Below are 7,301 nucleotides of genomic sequence, written 5' to 3'. Positions count from 1 at the left end.
TCAGGGGCCTGAAGAAGTCTCCACAGTGTGAAATCCTGGGAAATGGCTCCTTGAAGGAAAAAACCTGACCGCCTGTGCCCTTATATCTCTGAGTGACCCATTTTAGAAACTGCATTTTTGACCTGATGTCACATTATAGAGGCAAGTGGACAGAACCAGTGCCTCCCCAGTGTGACCCCAGGGCAAAATGAACAATAACATTAACCCTGCACATGGAGGTGGTGCCACTTCTTGATTTAAACCCCATTCCGTGTTCTTTGGAGCATGTGTTTGTTCATACATGTGTAATTCTACTACATACTAATGCACACGCTATACAGAACATCACGCCAACTCCAATGCAACTGCATAATCTGTTGACAAACAACGGTCGGTACACAACTGTATGTCAAGGGAGTTGGGATTATGTAATGTTAATATGATTTATGTTTGTTGAAGGGTGCACCACAGGGATTACACCCAGTCACACGTGAAATGTTCAGGTTTGTATTTTAGACCTGAGAGAAGTCTTTTGTGTGTTTGATTGGTCAGTGGGAGGTAAACATCGTGAACAAAGCAGGACACAGTCTGATGCGAAATATCGACTTCATTTCCAGTCCCTGTAAAACATTTGAGTGAATAAATGATTGAATTAAAAGGAAATTGTGATTCACCTCGCGTTCAGCAGCCAGTTGCTGATGTTGGTCGCCTGCCATTTGCCCTGAGATGTTTGCCGCCTGCTGTTGCTGGAAAGTGGTGCTGATGAGAGAAGTGAAGGTGAAACCAAAGAGTAAAGTCGGAAGTTTTAGATCCAAAACAATGAGCTGAAAGCTGCTGCAGCCGTTAAGAGATCATGTTCCATGACCCCGTCAACACCTTTTTTCCCTTTATGGAAGGATGATGCATTTAATGGTAAACATTTGAGAAAACACACAACTCGTAAAAGATGTGGAATCCATCTCCTGAGGAATACGATGAGAATCTGACTTTCTGGCTGCAGTAGAAGCACAATGATCTTCCCCACGTATTCAGTGCATTCATTACCCTGTGAACTATCAGGCTACAGGTTTAATGTAAATGGATAAGCAGCGTGGTTTCATCAGGCAGACTAATGGTGGATGAAAATCTGACCTTTTCTGGACTTTCCAGAGTTTCCCAGAGAGTTAATTTGATCTATGGTTGTAACGAGGCGGCAGCAGCAGGCGAATAAAGGTTGAACTCATTTGCTGAAAAGTCTGAGTAACAGGTTCACGTACTAAAGAGTGAAAGATACGTTTTTCAGTTAATTTAAATACACATGTATTTCCTTTAATATGCAGGATGGGCAGTGGTTCTTGTGGCCTCATGTTAACCCAGCCATTTATACTAAAAGACCAACAGAATAACAACCACAGGTCAGTGACATGATGCATTGTTATTGAAAATCAACGCACTAAACAGCAGAGATGCTCTTTTCATCTCATAATAAACCTGCTTTGCTGAAAGTGTCGGCCCTGATGTGTCTCCCCTGTTATCGCAGCAGCTGGCAGGCGGTCCACGCCGCTCACTCACGGCGTTGAGAGGTGTACGGCATTCTGATAAGAGTTTTGAGTTAACCTGCATTACCATGCCTCTTGCTGCGTGTTATGACGGCCTGTATTGCTCTTCGGGGGGGTGCTGTGTCTGCCCTCCCGGCGGTCTCAACGTTATCTGGGCCCAGCCAGGCTCACGCAGGAGGGCTATAAATGAGCAGGGAGAAATGCGATAGCTCATGTGTGGCCATACACTACCTTTTACTCTCATGAATAAGACATGAGGAGGTGTGAAGGATTTTATAGAAAATGTGAGGGTCCATCCAATTACCTGTGTCTGTATCACCGTTCCCGTCTCTCTGCTCGACCTGGAAATTTCATATTATTTGGGCTTCAAACTCCCGTTCTGTATTGTTATGGCCCTGACTCGTGGCTTTCCAATCATATCTTAATGAGAGGTTGGATTGTGGAGGGAAAAACTCCATTTGAGTTCTTTCCTTCTGTTCACGAGGCTGCTTCTCGCGCTCCTCCAGGAGATAAACAGCTTACCTTTGGCTTGACCCATTCCACTTTAATAAGCGCTAAGTACTTCACTGTCCCACTTTTCAAAGCCATTAATTTGATTGTGATTGATTGATTGAAGTGAGGGGATCTCTCACTTAGCAATCATATTCTGGACAATTAAACCCATATCTGAAGAATGGGGTCTGTCTGGAGGGCTTTTTACTGCCAATTACGTGCCAACGGTTTGACTCCATGTCTGATATTCTGTTGAAATGAGCCATTGTTGGTGGAGGGCGGTCGTCCATACATTAAGCAGAATCTATAGAGTTCACTTCGTTTTAACTTTAACATTGAGCAGCAGGCTGTACCACAGAGCCTTATTGTATTTATGAGTTATCATTTATTTTGAATTAAACTGAAATTTGGTTATAATCCTGTGTTTATTTATTTGTAAATTAGCAGGATTATGCAAATCCTCCTGAAGGGACGACCCGGAACCTTAGTAAAATGATGCAGGATGTGTCAGGGAGGAAATCATTTGATTTTGGTGCAGATCTGGATCCTTATTTTCATCTCCAGGGAAATATGAGGCCATTTGTCATAATTCTTGTCGATTTCTGGCACATTTTAGGGGAATGATGTCTCTGAGTTTGAGCAATTTGGTGCAGATTCAAATGAAAATCAGGATCTAGTGAGATTAAATTTGGCTTCATGAGGGAACTGTTGGGCCTTGGCTCTGGTGTGAAACACAGATGCACAGTGTTGTGTCTGCAATGAAGAGTGTTTGTTTGTTAATTAAGTTAAATTACGCAAAATCTACAAACGCATTTAATGAATGGAACCTCGGTTTGTGAAGAACACATTAAACTCTGGTGCTGATTAGGTGGCCGATCCACATATATATATTTTTTACAAGTCATTTCCACAACCTCCCTCTGTCTTTTTTATTTCCACTATTATCTGGATTGACTGGGATTGTTCAGCCTCGGTGGTACAGAAGTGACGCGGATGGGTCCTGACAGAAGCGTCCACATGTGATGAGCTGGCAGTGAGAGTGTCTCGGCCTTATGGGGACGACGACCTGACCGACCCACATTCAGAACCTCCAGCCACGCTCTCCTCTCTCTGCCTCAGCTGTGCAAACCGAGCTCTGCAGCCGTGGAGGAGCTGGAGGTGCACAGACGTCATCGCCTTCAGACAGCCGGGTCATCCAGGTCTCAGGGAATAATGATGAACGTTTCCTCTGCACCCGTGTGAACTTTAAAGTCCACAAAAAAAAAAAACACTCTGATTGTTCATCTCTCTGTTTGAATCCTTGGCGTCCTCTTATTTCCGTTTCTCAGTTACTTCGATGACAGCGAGTACGACAATTGTGTGACAACGGCTCAGTGGGAGAAAACTCACCACAGGCACATCGCTGACAGATTTGATTCGACCGTCACAAAGCGAGCGGCCGTCACTCAGCGATTCAGGTTTATATTCAACAGCGTACGGCGACCACAACGAGGCGCCTGCTAAAGAAAAGCTACCGGTTGTTTTTAAAATGACTGAAACCTTTCATTTGGAGCTTTTGTGATTCAGAACAAAAAGTGTTGCTATTCTTAGTCCAGCAATTTCCACATTTTGTATTTCCATTTTCGAAAAGAGGCTTTAGTCACAATCGCGCCACTTGATGTCTGCATAACTCAAACTGTGGTAATTTAAAAACAACGCAGGCAACTCTTTCAAAGGGAAGGATTTGTAGCAGTGGCAGAAATAGGAGCGGTGCATGTTCTGGTTTTGTTTTTCCGATCTGGATGTTTTCCTTTCTCCACCACCTTGTTTTGGTAAGACAAGATTAGATCAGGATTCACTTCATGGAATCAATTTCACAGTGTATTACAGCAGCATCCCCTGCACGATCAGGCTGAATGTCATTTTGTGAGGAAGATTTGTCTCGCTCTGCGTGCACGAGCGTTTCCCTGGTACTGTACCTACACTCCTCTGTTTATCAAGCATGCCCTCGGAAAAATCTTTATTAGCGTGGAAGTCTTGCGTTGGCTCTCACGGGAGAGCGGGCTGGCGTTGATGCAGATGACAGCAGCCGTCTCTTTGACACTCTGGAGTGTTGACAGACGTGGAAATAGTACGGATCTGTCAGGGAAGCACTGCAGAGCTCACTGCTCGAGACGCACCGCCTATAAATATTTCAGGAAATAACAATCACGGCTGTTTATTCTTCCCGAAGTTATCAGTGAGTCTGACTGACTTGTTTTGAAAGCGGTTGTTGTTTTGACAGATTTCAGGGCTGACAGTGACTGCTCCCTGTCTGTGTGCTGACACTGTGTCTGCCACCTGAGTGGTGATGAAGCCGGAGCAGGAGTGACACCGCAGTCTGTTTGGCTTCATGCAAAATGTCCCTTTTTTTTTTACATATATATGCATGCTTTAACATCCTTGGTTTGCTCAGAAATTAAATGATATTGATTTAGTTAATTGTTAGAGATAGAACATTGAAAAATACACAGGGTGCATCTAGCAGAAAGGTCACTGAGGTCATGTGTATATTTTCCTTCCCTTCAGTTCATGTTTACTGCGTTTTTTGTGGTGTTGACCTCGGATCTGAATTGTCTACAAGTTGTGATGTGTTGTGACATTTTCAGAAATGTGGGAGGCAATTTTCCCTGAAAACAAAGTGAATATTTTATCATTTCTGTCATAAACAATCTCTCTTCAGTCATCCAGGGAAAATGATGATACTCCCGAAGGCTTCATATTCCTTCTGTTACACCTCATCCTGCATTAGCCTACGCCGCTGGCCTGCTGGATTACCTGCTTATATAACATTGAAATGCGGTGTCCATGCTGAAGTTGTTCCATATGTGTTCTCACCAGTTGAGCACAGACCATGACGTATACACGATTTCCCACCAGCTCCATTTGAAGGCAACATAAGAACCTAATCTTTATTGTCTTTCTGTGAATTTGTTCATAGTGGCAGATACCAACAGAAACTAAGTGCAGATATATTGATGTAAACCTAATGAAGCATTGTAAAAAAACAATCATCAGTACTCCTATGACCAAATACTGTACTTGTACAATAATGACAATCATCAGCCTTCAGAGTTCTACACAGCAAGTGGAATAAATAAAACTATAAAAGGAACTCTTTTGTTCAGTAATTCCTTTATTCTTCTTCCCAACAGCTCAGCTACTGTGACCTTTCTGTTATATATTTTAATTTACAAAGACATGTGGTAATTGCGAGGCCGGAATTAGCCCCTGAGCTTTGTTTTCTCCCACTGTCATGAACAATGTCGCTAATTAGCATCAGGGTTTTATCTTCGCTGGCACTGACCTGTGTCAGGACTGATTCACTAAACTGGGGGTTTGGACTCTGCACTGGCAGAACATTTGATTCACTGAACAACTTTGCAAGAAGAGTCAAACTAAGAATAGTTTTACTTCACTGAGAGTGAATGTGGGCAGGACTCTGTGTGCTTGAGGTGATTAAATTATTAAATCCTCAAGAACAGACTTCTTTTATTATGTTTTCCTCCAATGCAATCCACAGGAACCTTTTCATAATATATATGTTCTTCCAAAAACTTTTTAGAATATTCATCTGATCTGTTATTCTTAGAGTCTGTGAGGCAATAAAAAGATCTCAGTCAGCACTGAGGCTTTTGCTGCTTAAACAGCAAGAAATATAAACACATTTGCTTGCGTGTATTCTCACAATAACATTTCAAAATCCCTGAATAAGGTAAAACAAAAATAAATCACCTGGGAAAAAATATGTATTTGCAATCCCAAGAAATGGCATCTGGTTTGTGGGATATACACCGATTAAGAAATGTCTGAGAATACCCAGAGAAATTGATCCATGAGTCCTGAGAACACAACTGACATGGCTCAATGTAATGTTTAGCCAATCGGGGCGAGGAGGAAAACAAACAGTGGGGACAGAATGGCGAGGAGCGGCGTGGGTTCTTCCTGAGCAGGTGGCCGAGGCGTCCAGATGCTGCAGAGAAGCAGCGAGGCAGATAATGTCCTGCCTCCATTACCTGTGGGGCCTGATTACAGAGGAGCGTCCTCGTCTGGGTCGGCTCCAAGCTGGTTCTGCAGGGATCAGCTGCTGCCACTGTCATCCTGATGGTCCCATTTGTCCCGAGACACGGAGGTTGGAGGATATCATCATGTGTGGTGAAATGAAATGCTAATTTGAACAATGCCCCGAATCCATTTAGGGACATGGAAGATGGCTGGAGTCCTGCTTTCTTCTGCAGCTGCTGCTCCTGTTCACAAGTCGTCGACTGTGGACGCCATCTTCCTCTGTTTTCTGTTGATGCATACGTTTGCATGGAGTCACTGGGGTGTTGGAGCCGGCTCAACACCCCAATATGTGCTAATAAACATAGACTGTGTATGAAGATGAACGACATGACAGCTCATAATTACCCCCTTGTTGTCGGCTGCAGTTTAGGTCATAAACTCCTTAATGTTAGCAGAAGGGACACGGCCCAAACAAAAAGTACAACTCAAATACATTTTTCTTAAAGACTGTTTCTGTTATTTTAGGTAGTTGTTATCACACTGATGTTTCTTCAAATGCATATTAAGTTTATTTGGGTATTTTATTCTATAAAACAGGTTGGAAGATCTTTATTTACAGTCTATGGCAACAACCGTTACTTTAAACTAGGCTTTAATTGGCTTTAAATTGACTTGTGTCGTTAAAGGTTAGTGTTGTCATTACTCTGGTTTTCTTAATCTTAACAAATCTCTATTAAATGACCAACACCTTAATGTGTTAGTGAAACTTTCACTGCTTTATGACTTATATACCACGACTGTGCCTTTCAGCTCTCAGCTAATTAGTTTACAGCGAAGATCGACATCTTTTCAAACATCTCACAAGCACGGAATCTAGTTTTTATTTTTCAGGAATTTCCAGAAATGTTTTTTTTCAGCACTGAACCTGGAGTAGACAGCTTTTTTTTGGGGACTATTATCAGTCAAGGACGGAGACACATTTGGTGCTGCTGTCACTGAGCACTTACAGCTCCAGGATAACATCACCAGAGTGCCCATGTTCCTCGTAATGAAGTAAAATGTCACCCACTGCAACACCAGGGCTCAGTGATTGTAATAGTGATGGAGCTCGATGACTCAGAGGAAGAAACTCGATCAGGCTCTGGCCACACGGACGATTCTTGTTAGTGTGATTTCACATTGTTATTTTTATTCCTACGCCTCGACAACAGTGTTTTGTGGTTTTAGTTATAGAAATGATTGTGTGCACTCTGACTCCCTCCACTCTCG

Source organism: Limanda limanda, chromosome 20, assembly GCF_963576545.1.
Source record: "Limanda limanda chromosome 20, fLimLim1.1, whole genome shotgun sequence".
Lineage (NCBI taxonomy): Eukaryota > Metazoa > Chordata > Actinopteri > Pleuronectiformes > Pleuronectidae > Limanda > Limanda limanda.
This window is presented reverse-complemented; position numbering follows the sequence as displayed.